This window comes from Lichenostomus cassidix, chromosome 2, assembly GCF_008360975.1.
Source record: "Lichenostomus cassidix isolate B80296 chromosome 2, HeHo_3.0, whole genome shotgun sequence".
Classification (NCBI taxonomy): Eukaryota; Metazoa; Chordata; class Aves; order Passeriformes; family Meliphagidae; genus Lichenostomus; species Lichenostomus cassidix.
Window position 1 is genome coordinate 12,569,367 of NC_139482.1, and position 21,906 is coordinate 12,591,272.

At 38.7% G+C, this 21,906-nt stretch overlaps 1 long non-coding RNA gene across 1 annotated transcript in view; it reads right to left on the minus strand.

Moving 5' to 3' along the window:
* LOC146440816 (uncharacterized) overlaps positions 1–21,906 on the minus strand; it is a 111,631-nt gene that overhangs the window by 7,705 nt on the left and 82,020 nt on the right. The window contains exon 2 of the long non-coding RNA XR_014849678.1: positions 1,002–1,095. This is a non-coding gene — a long non-coding RNA (uncharacterized LOC146440816). The remainder of the gene's footprint in view (positions 1–1,001; positions 1,096–21,906) is intronic.

Sequence of the window (21,906 nt, forward strand, 5' to 3'; positions counted from 1 at the left end):
CCTCGACAGTTTGCACAAGTCATCCTTCAGAGATGCCCACCCCTTTCCAGTGACTCTGTGAGGAGCACAGCCTCCTAAATTTTGGTGCACCAAATCATATCTTAGTCTGATATCAAAAGTGAACAGTGAGTCAGTCTTGCATCACCATCAACATCGGTGATTATCTCAGCATAGGCCTTTTGACATATGCAATATTTGAGCAAAATCATGCAACAGAACTCCCATAAGCATTTTGGCTGGCAAAACCCAATGGGTCAAATACTCCCAAAAGAAGCAGCCTGGTGCTGACTGAAATTAATTCTTCTCCAAATACAAGTGAAAGCACAGAAAATATATAGCAGTCTTCAGTCTAACAATGATGATGAGGCATCTAAAGCAGAAGTCTTCATTTTGAGTCACTGGTCATTGTACACACACCCTTTAAGTGGTTAATACTGAGTTTCACAGCATAGATAACGTGTTGCAAACTTCTCTGTAGCTACCCAGATCTTCAGAGAGAACCTATCTAGTTAGCATTGACATTTAGAATATGTTAATTGTTTTCCTTCTCCTTTACTTTTGACAGCTACAGCTTAAGAAAGGCCTTTGATATAGCCCATGACATGCCTGAGGGTATTTTTAAAAAGCAGTTTGGGGAAAGAGGAAGAGAATGAATACATGAAAATAAAGCCTGATCTAAATTAGTAATTTACATGTTCCCAGATGTTTCCTTCTTGAGATCTTGCACAGAGCAACTGTATCTGATCACCCCTAGTTTAAGGTTTTCAGTTTGTCACTTAACCTCTCCTCCTTTTTCATAAGCTGATCTCATGTTTTCCAGAGTAATGTTGTTTTCACTTCACATCATCTGTACAAACAAATGAAGTATTCCCTCCCCCACAAACACAAGCAAATGCTCACACATGCTCCTCTCTTTGGTCTGCATAAGGTAGCTTGGCACCAAAAAAATATGTGATTAAGTTTTAACAAGTGTCAAAGCCAAGTGGCTCACAGACACTTACCTGGAGATCAGAATGAAGTTTAGGTGCTTTCTGAAATTCAAATTAGCAAGTGTCATTCTTCCTGCCTTCTACCACACTTCAGGGAATGTTTGATCTGCAGAGAGAGAATGAGACACAGAAAATGAGCAAGTGAGAAACCAGGATGCAAGGGCTCAGGCTTCCCACTCCCCAGCATTACCACTGTCTCTGGGAGCATATGAATAATCATGGTTACTCTTGCTTACACTGTCCTTTGGCAGGGCACTAATGCAGTGTACTGTAGAACCAAATTACTCATAAATATTTAGGTCAAGGATTTCAGCACAGAACAAAAGTACAATTAACCATTCAAAATGATGCCACTGAAATTTATTTTTGACACCATCAGCTGGAGGTGAGCAGGCATGCCTTTGTAAAGTTACGATGTAGTCTATCATTTGTAATACAATAACAATGCAAAAAAAAAACCTAATCAGAAAATTCATAATCTTTTTTTTGTTTGCTAAACCACACATTTTATAAAGGCTCTTGTGATCTCATGTTACTGCCATGTTGCTCAGAAATAAAAGACACTGCAAGGGAAGGAAGGAAGGAGATCTAACATCTCATGACCTACATGGATTCTTCATTGTTAAAAATGCTAAATTTAAGTTGTTTCTGTATCAAGAAAAAAAAATAAAGAGACTGGCATACAGAAAGTGCATTTTATACATCAATACAAATTTTTCACTACACATGGTGGTCTGAACTAAGGTATCAATGCTTACCTATATCTACCCTTCATACATCTCTAATACACTATTACACAAGTGCTTGGAAAAATAGGCCAACAATTATAAACATAAAAAGAATTGCAATAGCAATTTATGAGCAATAGTGATCTCCTTTCATTTTTAACTGAAAACTATTAGGTCCAGTGAACTGTAAGACCTGCATCCTTTGTCCACCTGAGTATCCCATTAAGGTGCAGCTGACATGCTGCAAAGGGAAAGAAAGATAAAATGAAAAAGAAACTAATATCAGGGAAATAGGAACTGTCCAAGAAGCACTTTTTTTCCTCTTGCTTCTGCTCAGTCAGTCCTATACCATCAGTCTTCTACCTTCACAGCTTCTATGTTGGCATGGCCAAATCTGAACTGTCCATCATCCAATCTCACACTGAGCCAGAGCTGAATTTTAATCAGTTTTAACTATATAGACTGACCTTTGGTTGATTTATACACATTTTAAATACTGATTCCCTCTTCCTGTCACCGGACAGAAAAAATGATGCATAGTTTATATTGAATCTTCCTGCTTAATACTGGCTTGTTGAATTTGGGATTAATGCTTTCTTGAATATTGATGCAATTGTGGGTATTGATACAAACAATGTAAAAAATAAATGGGACAGGGGAAGAAAATGTATGATCAAGGCAGCGTGAAGTCTTTCTCTCTCCCGTGTGTTTTTCCCATAATTCCAAAGCTTTACTTTCAATCCCTCATCAAATTGCACAAGGACCTGTTACACCAAGTGCTCACGAAGGAGGCAGTGGTGTGGGCATGCAACAGGCACATGGCACACAGCAGAGGAACCTCTTCCCAGGGACTCTTCCTGGCTGAAAGATGGACCAAATGCAGCCCTGGCAGACCATGCTCTCGACTGCATCTAGTTCCCAAGTGACCTGTTTTCCTATTCACTGAGCAGTGCAAGACAAGGACAAAGGGGAATTAATACATTTGAAACCACATACGCCTCTTATTGTTAATAAGAGCTCACGTATATATAAAAGAAGTACAACTGCTAAGTCTTATTAACAAAGAATCAGCCTACTGTGACTTGCTAATCAGTTTTATATGTACCCATCCTTGGAAGTGTTCAACGCCAGGTTGGATGTGGCTCTGAGCCACCAGGTCTAGTGGAAGGTGTCCCTGTGCACAGCAGGAGGGTTGGAACTGGATGATCTCTAAGGACCCCTCTAACCCAAGCCATTCTGTGATTCTTTGATTCTATGAGTACAGGGTGTGCTGTGTACCTTAAAATCTTTGCAGTGATCCTCTAACTTGTCTTTGAGTGCTGCTAATATTTATGTGGCTATTTTTTGTAGACAGCAGTAAGTAAGATCAGAGTGCTTTCTAAAAAATATAAGAGGATTTAAAATAATGAAGGGTTCAGGTGTGAAGGCATTATTTTTACTTTACTTTTATTTTTGTTCTTTGGCATATTTGACAATCTATTTTTTTAGACTGATGCAATCCATTCAGAAAAGGTATCACGGCAGCAAGTTTGAACTGCAGTGCAAAAAAGCAACAAAGAATCACTGGTTTTGCATTGTCCAGAAAGGACTGCCTTGTCCAGAAAATACTTTTTTCAAATATATATACACACACACGCATACATAAATGCCTTTATTTATAGCTCTGTTGAACTATAGAAGTGAAGAAAGAGAAAAGAACTGAATAATTCATCAAATTTTCTTCCTTTATCACTCAGGTCCAATTTTCCCACATAAACATATAAAACCAAACTGAATTCTAACAAATTATTAATATTAAAAATGCAACTACAGGATTTCATCCCAAAGAAAAACAGTCTTGCTAGTCAGCATTGGTTTGTGTGACTTCAGCTAGAGACAGGCATGCAGATCTGAGGCAGATCCCTGTCTCTGTGCCTAGCCAATGCAGATGACAGAGTCCAGGGACTAACAAGTCTCATCCTAAGCAGAGATCTAAAACAAACCATTTGAATACACTGCAAAATATCTACTTCTCTCACTAAAAATAAGGGCAGCCCAAATAACTATCTTGGGTATGGAACCCACAGATGTTCAAAGTCATGAGAGATTAAAAATTTCCTGTGTCCAGTCTCTGATAAACTAACCTACACAAGTTGAATTATGACTACAAAACAGTGTCAAGCAAATACATATTAATATTCAAGAATGTTCTAAATATCCTGTTACCTTCAAGTCACTGTAGGTAATTCCGGTTAAAATGTGCTCTCTGGGAATACCAAACCAGACCCATTGCTAACTTTATATGTCAATAAAACGCTCTCCTATGACAGAAGAGCTTTGACTTGACTGTAGTGAAATTGAGCCTTATGCAGAGAACATCCTTGCTATAGTGTTTACTAATTTAGTTTGCAAGGCTGTGTTTAGAGGAATATTAAGAATTAACTAGCATGTTCTCTATTTGTGGATTATGTGTGTAATTCCCCAGTCTGAAAGAGGAGTATATATATCTAAAAATAAAGCTCCATACACAGTTTCCCAGTAGACAATTGCTTACTCATTTAAAATATATGTTTACTTAAAATTTTGTTCCCTGGAACAGCCTAATGAAATATACATTTCATTTTAGCAGGGATTCCCAAAGGAGTCAGCTGCCAGGCAGCCTTTTTCTAGCTCCTTCCATGCAAACTATGTAAAGCAGGACACCAAATCTGCAATAGCAGGCAACACTCAGGAATTAGAGTTTCAGCTCTGTTTATGCTGGCACTGCCTGAGGAGTACCTGGATCTGAACAATTCTGGTAGTACATTGATAAGTCATTCCTAGCAATTTGTTACCTGACATTAATTTCCTACAAAACCATGATATCGAAACATGCTCCACATAAAATCACTTTTAGGAAAGTCAGAGGCTAAGAGGAAATGACTGAGTGAAATTTCCCTAGTTATGAATGCTTTCAGCATTTTGGCATCCCAAACTCCTGCAAGCCCCTCACAGATTAATTTATCTGCTTTTTTCTTAGGCAACGGAGATATTAATTCTTCCAGCTAAAAATCTACCTTGAATTCTGTCCCACAATTTGAAACCCTGAAGACAGACTCAAAAAAAAAAAAAAAAAAAAGACTTAAGAAAGTTAAAAACTATTGCATAAAGTTTATGACTATGAGTGTATTCATACAAAAGACTTAATACCCTGTATCACATTAAACATGGTCACACAGACCATCTCCATTTTTAGATGGAGTCAAATATCTATATGCCAATGAAAGGACATGTGTGAAGAAACATTTCCTGGTTTTCATGTTCCTAATGAGTGTAATTTATATTATATTAATTATTTAATAAATATATTAAATTCTTCTTTTTATATTGCTTATCTTATTTTTATTTATTTCTATTATTTTTATTTCTATTATTACAAATCCTTCAAAATTAATGTCAAAACAAATAGTGGAAACAAAAAAAGTACATCGAAACATAGGACAGGGAAATAGTAGTATACTTCTTGGCAGGAGTCCTGAAGATATTTATATCAGGAGTCATTTAACACTAAACCAAAAGGGATCCAGGCACCATTGGGTAAAAGTAATACCAACAAGGAAAACTAAACTCTATGAAATTATACTGAAAAAAAAACATTTTTAAATGTACTGCTTTCCATCAAAGCGTTTCACAGAGTAAACACCTTGGAAGAGTTTGACTGAACTGACAGATATATGAATCTCTCACTCACAAATATAAATCAAGATGAAACTACAGATGGTTTTGTAGAAGAAAATAGAGGTAAACTCCAGAGACAACTATGGTTTCTGGTAAGGAAACAAATATACAAAAAACAAATATGAAAACAGTTGGAAAATACCAAAGGAGTGAAACTCTCCTCAGAGCTTTTATCCAGCAACTAATATCAGAGGTAAGTGGCACTTGCTATAGGGAGAGTAGAAAGTGGGCTACTCTCAATATTGTTAAATACAGGATTGGGTTCTGCTCAGTCTGTCAGACCTGCCAGATTTGTGGCATAACCATCTATCTCAAAATGCATTGAAACTGTAGGATAAGAAAACAGCATATCTTCAGACTTTTCTAAATTAGGCAGAGCTCATAACAAAGTAACTACTAAAAATAAAAAGAAATTTAAAGGCGGTAGGTTAGAAATTGAACAGGAAAAAAAATAAGAAAGAAAATGGTAAGCAATTTTTTTATTATTATTTTAATATCACACTCTGGCTCTTTGTAGCCTAAGTAAGGTATTTACAGAAAACCATAGAGTTCAGGACAATTTGGCATTGAAAGAGGAAATGAGCCCTTAGTCTTGAAAAAGAACATCAAAACCAAGAGCTAGCAGGGTCTGTCATGATAAAGTTATATGAGAATCACTTTGCAGATTTGAAGTGCTGAACATTAAAATGCACAACACTCTTCTGTTTAAAAGTGTTATGAAATACTTTCCGACTCTTTTCCAGAACAGATTGCTGGAGCAATGCTGGTCCCCAGCCTTGCCACGTGTCATATTCCATTCCCCTGAGGAGACACAGCAATATCAGCCACACAACTTCAGGCTAAGGAAGGAAACAATCTCTCAAGCTTCTCCAGCAGATGATCAGATATTGTACAGCCTCCCCCAAGGTGACAGCCATCAGCAGTCATCTTTCCCCAGCACAGCACACAGCAAAAGCCCTCTGTCTCCCAGTCATAGTCTTTATCATCTCAGTAAAATGATAAAGATATTTTGTTAGCAGAACTGTTGCCCTCGTGACTTGAAAATGGATTTGCAAGACTGAACTGTAGTTGTTTCATATAGACAATTGTTCCTTACAATTGTAGCATCAGTGCATAGGTTACTTAAATGAAACCATTTATCTCCCCTTTGATACAACCAGCCTATTATTTTTTTCTCTTCTGAGGATGCAGATTTACAGTACTGATGTGACATGGTTATCTAAAAGAATTAGACCCTGGCTTCTTGTCCTGTTTCTGGCTGGGACAGAGTTAATTTTCTTCCTAGTGCTAAGGGTTTGGATTTAGTGCAAGAAACAGGTTGACAACACAGCAGTGGTTTAGTTGTTGCTCATAGTGCTTACTCTAAATCAAGGACTTTTCTGTTTCCCATGCCCTGCCAGTGAGGAGGAGAACAGGAGGCCAGGAGGGAGCATGGCCAGGACAGCTGAGCTGAACTGGCCAAAGGTATATTCTGTGGCCCAGAACATCTTGCTCAGTATATCAGCTGGGAGACGTTGGCTGTGAGGGGCTGATTGCTGCTCAGGGACAGTCAGTGGTGGTAAGGAATTGTCCTGTGCATCACTTGTCTCTCGTGAGTTTTATTGCTCACTCTATTTTTATTGTCTTGCTTTTCATTATTGTTGTTGCTGTTATTACATTTTATTTCAATTATTAAACTACTCATCTCAAGCCACAGGTTTTATCTTTTTTCTGAATCTCCTGCCCATGCCAGTGGGGACATGGGGTGAGAACTGAGCGTCTGCACAGTACTTTGTTGCCAGCTGGGGCTAAACCACAACACTTCTTTTTCCCTTCCTTGGCCTTTATTTCCACCTCCACACCCCAGGCTGCACAAGTGCTAACACCACCTATTTCTCCAGAGGATTGACTTCTCCATCCAATTTACCAAGCAGTGCAGCAGGGTCAGGGGTGCAGAGTTAATGCAGCCAGGGCAGGGTGACTCTGGCAGCCAGGAGGGCTCAGATGTCTCACACACAGCAGCCAAACCCCATAACACCTCAGGTCACTTTGATGACACTGTCCCATAAGAAGCCCAAGTAATTAGAGACCTGAGATTTTCAATTGTGTATGTAATTGCTTTGTAAAAAAAATCAGGTAACAAAAGGTGTCGCAACAATTTGTTTATAAGTTTATTAGATTTATGACTAAAGTTTCATTGAAAGAGGAGACATGAGAAAGTGTAAAAAGAACTTACTTTATTAAATAAACATGACCATATCTACTCTAACTATTTATCTGCTTTATTAGTTTACTAGAACTGCCATGGAACTATTATATTGTCACTTATCTTAAAAAAAGAATAATGATAATCTGTTCTGATAGCATTTCTATTTATCTTAACAGATGTATAAACACTTTTGTTCAATTTGTGCATTAAATTACAATTAAAAAACTTATCAAGTTCTACCCCTATTAAGTTTTGCAGGATTGCTGTGCTCTTCATTACTGTTGTCTCTCAAAATATCACCTTCACTTCAACTGTAAATAGCCCAGGAAAATAGTTCAAACCTTAAAGGAAAACTTCCAAAGAAAAGATATTTTTTCCCCTCATGACTGAGACCTTTCCCAAGGGAACAGGCCACTTTTGGAGGTGTTAGTGCTTCATGTTTGCAGCAATGGCAAAAAAGTGTATAGAAATAATGGGTTGGCTGAGTTTATTATGAAAGGATTGCTCCTATTAGGAGATTCAGGGCAAATAAGAGTCAAGATAAAACAAAGTTATGGTGGAAAGCTTGGAGAATTTGTACTAGTTTCAATATCTTTGCTTCCATCTTCTAAATTGCCAATTGTCAAATGTCATTACTGCTCAGGCTGTTAGCCGCTCATTTGATTACAGCATAGCTCCCTCTCTGGAGCATGGCTCTGTCCATGTGTGAAATCATAAATTGTGCTTGTGCAGGTGCAAAAGCCTGGGAGAACACGAAGATGATAATTAAACTATTTTTTTGTCCTTTTCATACATAGTTACATCTACAACAAAAACACCAAAAGACTAAGCTGTTTGCTTCCATTTGTCCTTAAAGGATTTGTGGCTGCATGTACCTCAGTAGTCGCCATGAGTTCTTGCACAGTTTTAATACTAATTTATGATGAAGCATACCAAATGAACCACAAGTTATTTAAGAAAATGAAATAAGGGAACTTTTGAGGTTTGAGCAGGAAAACAGACTGGAGTGTGAGTAGTCTGATGTAAATGAATAGATAGCTTTAATGAAAATGAAAGAGAAGAAAACTCCCTCCTGGGGTTCGTTATGCCTCTTGAGCTGTTGGTAGTAAACTTAATTTTTAAATGCTTTGAGGTGATTAAGAACTCAGGCATCACTCTAAATGTAAATAAGTCCTGTTTCATTTCCTTGCAGTTAACTGACTGCAGCAGTCACCAACTACTTAGCTTGCTGATGTATTTGAGATCTCTAGTGTAGTTCATAATTAACCTTCTTCATATGAAGTGAAAATGTTAGCAAGCCTGGTGTTGAACGTATATAACCAGGTTGTGACATATTCCCTCACTAGTGAAAGAGAACGTTTATATTCATAAATCATGAGGGCATTATTTGAAGCAAAATATCTCAGAATGAAAACAGAAATGAGGTTTGTTTCCATTCACTCTGGATGAAGCTTAAAAACACAACCAAAATATATGCAGCTTAGAAACTTCAATGTAAACAGATAAGTTATTTATAGTAAAATTTAGAAAGCCATTAAAGCTTTACCTCTTCCTCCCCATCAGCTGTACCAAATAGAAAATTTCAAGAATTCTGTATGTGAATATCACAAATGAAAAATCTCAGATGATAATCCAGTCTTGCAATGCATATATAAAAAAATAATAATTAACATCAATAATCTTGTTCAAGGCAGTGATTGGGACCCTTGAAATCTGTATTCTCATTCCAATATCTGGAATTGAGATAGTTTAATGGCTAGGCAAAAGTTTCAGAAGTGACTAATTTTGTTCACCAGCTTGTAATTACCTAACCAAGGACATGTTAAACCACAATAGTGAGGCAACCAATACCCATCTCTGGGACAAGTTCCCCAGCTTGTGGCCATGGACCCAAGCCTGTGGGTGTTCAAGAGGTGTTTGGACAATGCTCTTAAGTAATCTGAATTTTATTTTGCCCTGTGTGGAGTCAGTACTTGGGCATGATGACTCTCATGGTCCCTTCCAAATCAGGATATTCTATGATTCTCTGAAGAGTAAAGATGCAGACTTTATTAATACAACATAAGTATTCAGGCAGTCCAAAGCCCAGGAACCTTGGGTTCAAACCCTAGTCCCAAACTCTTATAGTGAAACGTGTCTTTCACTTGCTACCAGGTTTCTTTGTGATCCACAAAGGCATCTGATATGTGTCCAAACATATTATAAATACTTAAATATTTCAAGGCAAAGGGAGACCTACAGAGATGTCCACTTTAATATCTACCTGCAAAGTCAGTCATTTCATATGTTTAGTCAAACCAAATTTAAACCTTTTTTTTTTTTTAACTCAGTTGCTTTTATTCACTTGAATACCAGAAGAATTGTCAAAGGAAAACGTACACAAAATAAACACGGAATTTTCATAGGCCCTGTCTAAACCAAAAAGCCAGAAAAATCTCACAGCTGTTAGGTACACCTCTGCCTTGCAGAGAAAGATTGTGAATCTAACCATGGCAGATCAGAATGAACAAAAAAAGGAGAACAAGTTTCATCATCAAGTAACCTAGCAAGAAACTGGTAATTTCCAAATGAATAGCAAAATGCTAAAGTCATTACAAATAAGGTCTACAAAAATGCAGTTGCTCTTTTCCCAGCACTGGTATTTAACCCCAAGTAGTTAAAGTGGAAGAGGGAGAAATGTCCTAAATTGGTCAGCATAAAGACTTCCTAAAGTTGCTGGCAATCTGATCTTAGCTAGAATCCGCCCCACCTAGAATCCTCTTTTTGTTCCAAGACTGTCACAAATTCATTAGTCAATTTGCTGAACAAAAATTGACCTCATCCATTTTGGACAGGTCTTTCCAGTGAATTTTACTCCCAATTTCCATTCTCCCACTGAAAAGCTTCATTCAACCTTGTTTCCAGATTAAATATTTCATTACAGTTTTACCTGAAAAACATCTTGAATAGAAATTAACAGCTGGATTGCTAATTCCTTCCTTCAAGAAATGACAACACAATATAGTCATACACAGCTAATGAGTAATCTTTCACTGCATTTTAACCATTAGCTTTTACAAAAGTTACCAAAAGAGTTTTTCTTCTCCCCTGCTCTTCTCCAGCTTCTGTATCAAATTACAGCTAGTATTACTTATGTCTCTATAGCTCACACCTGTAGCTAGAAGAAGACAGGGAGGGAAAAGGGGTTGATCTAGTCATTTATTAATGTCAGGGAGCTTCAGGCTAGATCTATTCAGTGGGGGAGAAACATTGTTATTGCTCAGTAAATTGAGGCAGGTCGCGTCAGTCTTGCAAACAAAAATTCTCCAGTTGTTCACATTTGCTAAATAAAGGTTCTCTGGCCAGCTGCCTGCTGACAGCCACAGAACTGCAGCAGCAAGAAACATTGCATATCTCTCAGGCACCCGCAGGGAAAGCAATGTTGCCCCATAAAAAGGTTCATAGAATTTCCAACAAAAAGACACAGAGGAATCACTAGAAAACACATTCGAAACACGAGCCTGATTACCCAGTTTTATACATATATTATCTGTAAGGAGGAGCTGGCTGTAACATCTCCAGCAGGCAAGGTCTTTTCTTTCCTTTTTTTTTAAAATATGTTTGACTTCATCATATACTTTTTAATTTATGCCAAGTTTGGGAGTAAGGCTTGTATATACCTGTACATGGATACGTGCATTCAATGACTGTGAAGATGTAAATTAATATATGACTATAACCAGAAATTAATCTTTGAAAATAACTCTCAAAGCAAGGTAATACCTGCCAGAGAGTACACTTCCATATTCATTTTATCAAGCACAGCTGCTACCTATTTCTATGTTTAAAATTCAGGCCCTCTGCACAGTACTTTAAAATCTCTTCAGAATTCTACATCAATGCTCTTATTTGAATCACGTTATTAGCAGGTGGACATTCTCTCAAAGGCCAGAGTCATAGCCCATAACAATACCAATCAATAAGTGTGGATTTAGAAAGGTAATTTCTGTTCTATCCTGCTTACCAGGGATCTGATAAAACTTTCAGTGACTGCAGCACCCCATGAGAATGTATGCAGGCAAAGAGCAGGTCATTTTGCTCCTTTTGCTCTAAATTGTTCATAGGGCTTCTCTTTTGTGTGCTAAATGAGGACAGATTCTTTGCATGGAAGTTCCCCACCCCTCAGCTCTCCTCCACACACCGTGACAGACCCATTCCCACAGAGAACAGGTCACCTTCACTGTTTTCCTCCACACAGAATCACAGAAGGGTTTGGGTTGGAAGGGACCACAAAGATCATCCAGTTCCAGCCCCCTGCAGAGGGCAGGGATGCCTTTCACTACACCAGGCTGCTCCTCTCAAGGGCTGCTAAAGGGAAGCTAAAAGCCTTCTCATCTCACTGACTGGCCAAAGCAAAAGTATTAGAAATCCTGGTATGCCTTTCCACCCCTCTGGATGGTCAGCTCAATGCAGAAGCAGGCAGGAAGGAACACAGCAGGTGATGGACACCAGAAGAGCAGGGTCAGCTCTGTGCTGTGCAGTGGGTGCTGCAGTTCTGGGGTGTGTGCCCTGCCTGCCACAGCTGAACCCAGGGCATGGCCACCTCCCCACTGGGAGCAGGGATCTCTCACTCACTACTCCCTAAAAGCAAACGGTCATCCCACAAAACATATGTTTATTTTAAGCCTTTAGATTTTTAAACCAATCTTGTTTTTCATAGAGATGAAAAAGGTGTCTAACCAGTTTTGGAAGTTTGCAAACAGCAAGCAGTATGAAGTATGCAAACCCACAGTAAGTCCTGCCACCTTGGCGTAGTTGAAGTGGTCAAGTATTCTTTCACAATACTTTGGGATGGGCTACAATTTTCTTCATTACACTGCTGCATGAATGGAACCTTTCCCAGGCCTTACCTGTCTGGGATACCAACACAAGCTTGTTCAGAGGAGTACTGCTGACATTAATAATGAAATGCAGTAACATCCCATTAGCAGGGCAGGAGCACACAGCCTAGATGCAGTGCCTAAGTTTGGCTTCCCCAGGTGAAATCCTGGAGGATGCTCAGCCCCAGCAGCCCTCAATGCAGAGCATTAGAGGGTGCTCAGCATCTCTTGCAGTATGAGCAACACTGAGCAGCTCCAGCCCACACTGACTGCCTGGGTGAAGATTTTCTAATCTTATCCTCAAAGCTTTTCAAACCCTCATCCTAACAAAGGTCTTAGGGGACTTTTTAATCTTCATACTTCTCAAACTCAATTTAATTTAGCTTCTCCTCTCAATCAAGTCAAAGACTTAGAGGGATTTGAGGAGAAATACAATCTTCTTTCATTAAAAGCAGGGTCTTATCACAGATCTTTGTGATTTGTATTGTCCTGGCAATAGGGGAGATCGTGTAACTGGGAGTGTTTATTTTCTATGAGGCAATTAAGTCTGAGAGATATGATTGTAATTCTATGTGCTTACTTGCAAAACTATGTACTCACTTACACCTGGGCTGGGCCTGGGCACTCTGGCACCAGTTGCTGAAGTTATTTGTGTGTGCACATATCAAGGGCTTTGCGAGGTCAGAGAAGACCATTCAACTGAGACTTGAAAAACCTTGTCAGTGTAAACAAAGTTCTTATCAATTTGAGAAAAATATTGATTTTTTACATCCCATTGCTCTTTTCCTATCAAATATACAAAAATGAAACAGGAACAGAACAGAAACAGAGCAGAACAGAAAGTTAGTGATTACATATGATGTGGTCTCCTTTTCAATTTAGAAAGATGAGGTGGTTTTCTCATGTTAAATAACTATCCATCTGAATCCATATCCCCTTTTATTCTGTACCCTGTTTTAATATCTACTGAGTAAAAAAAAAAAAAAAAAGCAAAGCAAAACCAAACCAAAAACAAACAAACAAAACTCCCCACACCACCCCCCAAAAACCCCCAACATTTAACTTACAGGACAGAGAGAAGGTTGCCTGCACAAGGCTATGACTTGCCAAGCAAGGACAGCCACAACTGCTGATTACAAAAACGCAGTTTTCTGTTTTGACTGAGGACGAGCTTTTCCAGTAAAATGTGATACCAATTAGCATTTACTGTACATCAAAAAGACTGCTTCTTAACCTTTTGTGACACTAGAAAGAGCTGAGGATACTGCAGTTAGTCATATGATATACAGGTACCCAGTTAATCATAAAGCACAAACACCATCCTGAGATAATCACACAAGAACTGCTAATTATGAAAAGAATAGATTCTACCGGGGAAAAAAAAAAAAACAAACACTTATTCTAAAACTTTTCTCCTGGGCAAGGTGATTTTTTTCTCTTTTCTTATACTGATGTTTATTACATTCAGTCTTTGCTCAAGGGATTTTCTTCCACCAGCTTACTATTCTCAGCTACATCTAATCTTTCACACCTGTTCAGATTCCTTAACTCTTAAAGTTAAAAATCCTGCACATGGATATCTCTCTTAATTAACTCCACTGCTTGTAGCAGAAATCATATAACTAGGAAGACTTTGGTATGAAAGTTGGTTCTGAATCACTTTCATTTATTACCCCAAAAATGTGACACAAATCGACCCATATTTCCCAGTCAGTGAGAAATACTTACTTACTTCCCAGTAAGCAGCTCATACTTACCTGAGTTCTCCCATTTTTGGTAACTTCTATCCAAAGAGCAGCCTGATGAAGCTGATTTTGATGAAGTTAATGGTGACAAAAAGAAACAAAGCAATCAGAAGCATTTTTACCCCTAGTGCATTTCCCTTAGGACAGAGGACCTATACTATTGAATTAGGATGAATTAGCACTGAATTAGATACTAGTGCTGAATTAGTAGGTCAAGGGTTCATCAATGTCATTTAACATCATCTTCAACATAAGAAGAGTACTTTGTCCTGATCAATTACAATTTGTCCTCAAGCTCAAGTACCAGTGTCATCCTACAGCATCAGAAATGTTCACAGAATCTAAAAAACTTGCACTATATCTTGCAGTGTTTAACAATAAATGCTGCATTATCTCAGATTTGTTTTTCAGTTTCTACAATAGCAACCCACAAAATACAGAATATAGCTAAAAAATGAAATTATATGTTCAAGGTAACATATCTAGAAGATTGATTAAAACCTCTGGATAAAGATTATGGCCAAAACTGCCCCCCACTTGGCACATTGGGACTTCCACCACTAGAGTAAATTTTGAAAGCTACACAAGACCACAAGACAAAACTCTCACAAGCCCAACTACCTCCCAAAAACCTTGTTTTCCACACAGTTAGCAATATATGTGTATATGTGTAGGGATGATTGTGTTCTCCAAAAAAAAAAAAAAAAATTCAAGACACATTATTGCAAAAGCTTCGCCATTTTTTGGAAAAAATTAAGTCCAGATGCAGCAGATGTTACTTATGTCGGTTAATGTGGCTGTGGAAGCAGGGTGCTGGGTGGTATAAGGAACTACAGGATGCAAAGTCAAAATGGAAATGAGATTATCAGGGTCTGTCTCTAGAGACAAAGTGATTATTCTGACAAAACGATTATTCAAAAAGAGAAGTCTCTGGCAGGGAACAAAACTAATAGAGTGAGAGTTATAGGGGGATAGTGTGCATTGTTCAAATATTGGTAAATAAACTGCACAGGAAGGGGTAGAGCCTGAGGTACCAGTCACAGCAATGGAATTGCCTATTTACTGGGTGAGGAGAACTTTTCCAATCAAATTAAGGTTTAACAGACTAGGTGGGTGAGTGGGTGTGGGTGTGTTTGTGTGTGTGTAAAATGACATATTGCATACAAATTGGTCTTCACTTCTTAAAATTACAAAGCTGGGGTTCTGTTCCTCTCAGTGCCCTGTTTTCCAGCACACTGTTACCTAGAACTACTGGTGTCTAATTATGTGTTTCACCAAATGGCACATTTACAGGAAGCCATGACCAAATGTTCCTACTAAATCAGCCTCTCCTGTATTAGTCACTTTTCTTACAGGAGAAATGGAGTTTGACTCTTCCCTCATGTAAATACCTGTTTTGAATTGATCTCATCTCACTGCCTCTACATGTGATCTGCCATTGCAAGTAGAAGACAACTCTGATCTGCTGTCTCAATTAACTTTTCAAGATACAAGTTGTCCTCCAAATAGTAATGACATACAGAACCAAAAACATGAAAAAGTTATGTTTATATATATAATGTCATATTTCAAAAGAATTAATTATTTAACTAATGTAAGCATAAGAATAAACTTCCACTATGTAGCAAAGGAATGCAGAGTATGAGGGAACTTTCACATCTTTCACACATATTTTATTGTACATAGGTGTGCATTGACCTTGAAATTTATGTAAATAACAAAACAATTCTTATGACCAGGGAGAAGAAAGAGAGAAAAGAAGAAAATTCTATAAAATATTTTCCTTCCTTCCCTGCCCAATACAATTCCAATAAAGAGACTAAGAGGTGATGGGTGGAGAACCTTCTTCAAATATATTAGGATTCACACTTTTTTTTTTTTTAATATGGGTGACTCTTACTATAGAATTGCCATAATACCTGTCAGTTGCATATTTACTATATGCTATAAAAAGTTCCTCTTTATAGTGACATCATTAATCTGATTTGGAGGAACTTTGCTGATCTCACCTTTATATGAGACTTTTCCTTGCACAGGAGTAGGTAGAAGGGAATGGTGAATATAGGAGAAGACAGACAGTTATGTTATTTTGTGTCTGCACAGCACAGTGGAGTCATTACCACTGCAAAATGTCAGCAACCTGCAGGAGGCTTCTCTTTCCCTCTCAGAGTAAAATGAAAGCAGATCTGCACCTCCAGATTGCATCTTTCCATTGGAGTAGACAGTGAAAGTACTACTTAGCAATGATCTTTCCCATATTAGACACACAGAATGGTAAGGCTAGAAAAAACTTAATTCCATAGGGCTTTTTTAGAGACAACACAGCAAACTGAACTCTCATAGGATATTTTTTAAATCTGCTTATGTTAATCATGTCATTGAAGGAGGAAAACTATCCAAAGGACTATTGACTAAATCACCTGCAAAGGGTTTATATTGACAACTGATACTCTTTCCAAATGAAGCTCCGAGCTAAGCATCACCCTTTACAGATATTCACAACATAACTCTGGGTTTCCTCTCTTTTCACAGGGAAACAATGGGTTTCAGTGCTGCTCCTCTTCTAGCATCATTAGAATTTAACTTTATCCCATTTCAGAATAAATGGAGCTCATTAAAAATATCTTGTGCTGTGACTTCAGATTAAAGATGCACCCAGCAAACCACTGCATCTTAAACAGAAAGATAAGTAGGACTAGAAAAATAATACTCCCTCCAGAGTGCTCTCTCTTCCTTTCTTAAGACAGTGATTCTGAGAAAAAAGAAGTTATCTATTTGAATAAATGAATATAGGAGAGGGACAGTTGGCCTTCTGTGAATATAAGTTGACCAGTTGAGCAAGAAATGTTTCAAAGACCTTGAGTGCAAGTCTTTGTTTATCAAGAATAAGCAATCAATCAGCCAGAGCACACAACAAGACCTTGTTCAAATAATGGATAATGCTGAGTGCCTCGGTCACACAGCTTAGATTGGACAAGTAAGTTTGACATTACCAGCAAAAAAGGCAAAGTCAACAGCATAAAAGTCACAGAATAAGACAGTTCAGGGAGGTCTCAAGCACAGGAATGTTAATATACATTCAAATGTACAGAGGGCTTTCTGGAGATTTTTATTAAACAAAATGTTTATTATTTAAAGCTATCAAAACTTGCCTTGAAAACTAGATTAAATAAACCCCTCACATTTGAAATCTCTATGACTAAAGGCCCACTTGTGTTAATTTCCATGAGATTAATAGTACAAAGATTATTTTTTCTTCCTGTATGTATTTGCATATGTTTTCTATATTTCATTTATAGCAATAGCCCCCGTTTATATGCTTCACTTGAAAACAGGCCAAATGTGAACTACCGCACAGAAAAGAAACAGTCTATATGTTCAAGAAAAAAATTAATGTCAAACCTAGTGCAAAACAAGAACTAATTATTCTGTGAAATACACACATATCTTTCTATTTCTCTGTCCAGCAGTTTCTCAAATATGTCTTTCTGCATTACAAATGAAATTATAAGTACTCTCAAATTTTGCAGCCAGTATTTCCTGACAGTCGTCTGATTACCTGGTGATGGATGAACTTGCACTATTTACACAGGAATTTGGTGGGGGGGAGAGGGATAAAGGGAGGGGGGTGTCTGGTGAGAGGCCAGAGACCAGATATAGAGAATGATTTCACCTCCTTGGGTTAATGAACAGTAACAAGATGAGAACATCTTTTTGCAGCCTGTGAATTTTACTTGAAAACAGAGCTTGGTTCAAGACAAAATTTATGGGTCTGCTTTACTTGCTGCTAACTGAAAATCCTATCACATGTAGTCTTTTTTTCTCCCACATATTCTATGAAAGTAGTGAAAATCTTCAGGTTAGCCAAGTTATTTAAGACCATAAGATCATGTCAGCTGTGGTATAAAACACCAATTCATAACCCAGGCTGTTACTGTGAACCATTTCTGCACTGCATCCCAACAACCCATTCCTCAAACCTTTAGCTGCTCATGTAAACTGATTTTCCTTGAGCCCTTGCAGAACTTTTCGTTCAAAATTTCTCTGTTATGTGTCTGATGAAATTCATGCATTTATTATTTATATATAAAAAGACTCAACCACAAACATCAGATGGTAATTTTATAAGATAATCTGGTACATCTTTTGGTTCTGATAAACTGAGCATTCCTGCAGCTACACAGAGGGCATTAAATCTCCGTAAATAAGTATCGGTCTTATCTCATTTATTTCCACATGCACAGGAGAGACAAATGCTGGAAATGGAAGTCTGAGGTATATTTCATAGTGGACAGAACCAGGATGTACTTCCTCCTCCTGTGCTGCACTTGGACAAGGGCTCTCCAAGTCCTCAGGCTCTGCTGTGGCTCTGAAAAATTCATTTTGCACAGATAGAAAGGAAATAAATTACACACTGATCACTGTATTTAACTGCTCCTTCTGCCAAAAGGGAAGATATTGAGTTGAATTTTAAATTAAGTGAATCTGGGAGATTTTCAGAAGATGAACTGCTTGATGCCCAGTTCACCCCAGGGGCTGCAGAAAGGCAATAGGTTTTTGGTTGCTTGAGATTTCAGTGGTTAAATGGCAAAAGCAATAAAAGCTGAATTTATGCAGCGCTAATTTTCCTCCATTTAGGAAAAAATATATACAAAAAGGAAGTTAGTGCTTATGATAAAGTCTAGAGGATTTCTTGTTAAATGTATACTGACCTTTAGTTATTTTGGAGCATTCTATCAATTGAAAGACAAAAATATAGAAATGGAAAAGGTTCTTACTCATTAAAGCACAATGATACACACCTTTTTTAACACCATTTTTAAATTCCAAGATGATGATGATGATGATGATGATGATGATAAACTAATGGAAAAGTTTTTATGGGATACTGTTGTTCTGATCCATAATCAACTCTCCAGGGATTTTACCAGGAATTGAAAATTTTGGCTAAAGTATTTTCAATTTCACCCCTCATTTCTTCCAGCTGGTTATAAAGCTTCCCCAAAGGATTAGCATGACACAGTGGCAAATGGGTGACAGACAACACAGTAGATGAAAAATTGCCTACTCTCAAAGGGTAGTAGTCAACAGTTCAAAATCTGTGGGCTAATTAGGGGTGGTGCTCCCAAGGAGCCAATTTGGAGGATGACACTATTTAATGTCTTCATCAGTGAGCAGGAGACAGCAAATTAAGAGGCTGATGGCTGATGCCAGGCTATGGGGAAGAGTTTCTATGCTGGGGAGCTGCCTTTCCACGCAGAGGGTTTCAACAAGCCAGAGGGCTGGACAGAAAGGAAACACATCAGGTTCAGCAAAGACAAATGCCAAGTCCTGCCCTGGAGATGGAAATGTCCCTTGTGGCAGCACAAATTGGGGATGGACTGCCTGGCTCATAGGTCTGCAAGAGGGGCCTGGGCAGGGGTGCAGAATACAGTGCTGCCTTAGCAGAGAGCATAGCCAGAAAGACAAGGGGAAGGAATATTGCTCCTACTCAGCTCTTATGAGGCTGCACCTAGATCCAGCTTGGGGCTTACCAATATGTGACATATTTTCAAACTGGAAAGAGTCCATGGAAAGGTCATTTAGCTGGGGGGCTGGAGCAGATTAAATCCAAGGAGAGGCTGGTGGAACATGTTTGGTCAGCCTGGAGAAGAGGTGGGTATAGGGGATTTAATTGTAGCCTGCTGTAGGAAAAGGAATTTGCATGAGGGTGGAGCTAAACTCTTCTCTGGGGTGCTCAGCAAGAGGCAATAGTCACAACAAGTTGCAGCAAGACAAGATCTAATTGGACATAATAGGATAAAAATGTAGACTGAGAGTGATTAAGCACTGAAAGAGGTTGTCCAGGGATGTGGTGAAGTCTCTTGTCTAGGGAGATTTTGGAAACATGACTGGACAAGGTCCTGATTACCTGGTTTAAATCTGAAGTTATTCTCACATTGGGTTGGGCAGGATAACTTCTGGAGGCTTACTCCAACCTATCTCTTTGACCCAAATCCATCTTATGGGTAGCACCACCTCCAAAGGCTGGAGATGGTCTGCAGTCCCTCTGTCATGCCAGATGAAAGCACAAGACAGTGCTGCCTTCAGGAGACTGAGTGCAGCAGCAGCAGAATGCAGCAACACTGTCAGAGGATCAGCTGGGCCAGAGCCCTTCTGTACATCCACTCTGCCGCAGTGTCTGAAGAGCATCAAACACTGTTGGAGTTTGTGTAGAGCACAGAAGAGTCTGTTATGCACAGAGGGGAACAGAGCCAGCACAGCAGTTTGCCCAGGAGACCTGAATTCTTTTATCCTGACCTGTTGTCACAAGCTTTGTTCAACAAACTCACTGGATCTCTCTAGGAAGCCCCAATGAGACAGTTTGCATGTTTACTCAGAGACCAGTCCAGTGAGGTCCAAGTCCTTTGGACAGCTTAATAAGATAAATATTTATTAATTTGAGTTACTATAATGGCAAAAGTGTTTACTGTCTGTGAGAATTGCTTCCTTTTGGTCTCCTCCCTGCAATTTTCTACAGCTGGAAGTTGTTCTTTCCTTCACATTGCCTGACTGCCCTATGAACTCCCCCTCACCTCTCTCCATCCTTCCTGTGCAACTGGCATTAGACTCTAATTTCAGCTGGTTTTCCACTCTGCTATTTCTTCACCCACTCTCTTCTTAGCACAGCCAGCCTGGGAGAACACCCACCAGCCATTTTTAGGGGTTTCACGTGTCTCTCATGCCCATAATTCCTGCTACCACTTTCTGCATTATTTTGCTTTTGTCTGACACACTTTTGGCTGGTGTGTCAGACCAGGTGCCTGGATGCTCATGGGAATGGGTGTGGTGAATGAAATTTATAGCTGATGGTAATGGAAACTTCTTAACAGCACTGAATAGCCAGGGTTAGGTGAGTGCAAACTGCAGGAATTCAAAAGACCAGGCAAGAATCCATGAGGGAGTCAAAGTAAGGAGATCTATTTGTATTTCCAAGCCATCCTTCCTTTGAGCCTGACCCCTGGCAGCCCCTGCTGTGGTGCACAGCAGCACCAAACAGCCATGGTGTACACTATCCTGCAGCAGAATGAAGAAAGCTCTCCCTTCTGCAAGCTGAAGCAGGACACACACAGGATCAGGATTTTTCATCTTCCCCATGCTGCATGCTCCCCTAACACACAATCAAACATTGCTGGCTTTTACAATCATGTTTTCTAAAGAAAAGGAAATAAACTATAGCTGATTATTCAACACCAAATTTGTGGAATTTTCTTTTTATTAGCAAAAGTTAATAAAATCACTGTGAGAGCCCAGATTAATGCAGCCTGGTGTTTTAGAGCACCACAACTGTGACTGCTATGGGGTGTGTTGGGGTATATGGTTCATGTATCGCAGATGAAGCTTTCTGCATGATGGAGACATTCAAAAATCTTCTCTTCTCATTTTCCTGACCCCATGAATGAGGCTGTCTTGTGATCACACACACACACATACACACGTGATGAAGACCTGAGCCTCATCAATAAATGGAAGATGGAGAGATGGAGCAGAGAGGTATATTTAGAAGTCAAACAGATTTTTTTGCTTGGCCTGTATTTTTTTCCTTTTTAATGAACACATAGATTTAGGACACATCATCCTATTTGTTTCTGGGTAGCAGGATATTTTCAACACCCCTTATTTTACTCGTTTTTGTCTAGCTCTCTACAGCAAATGTAGGTA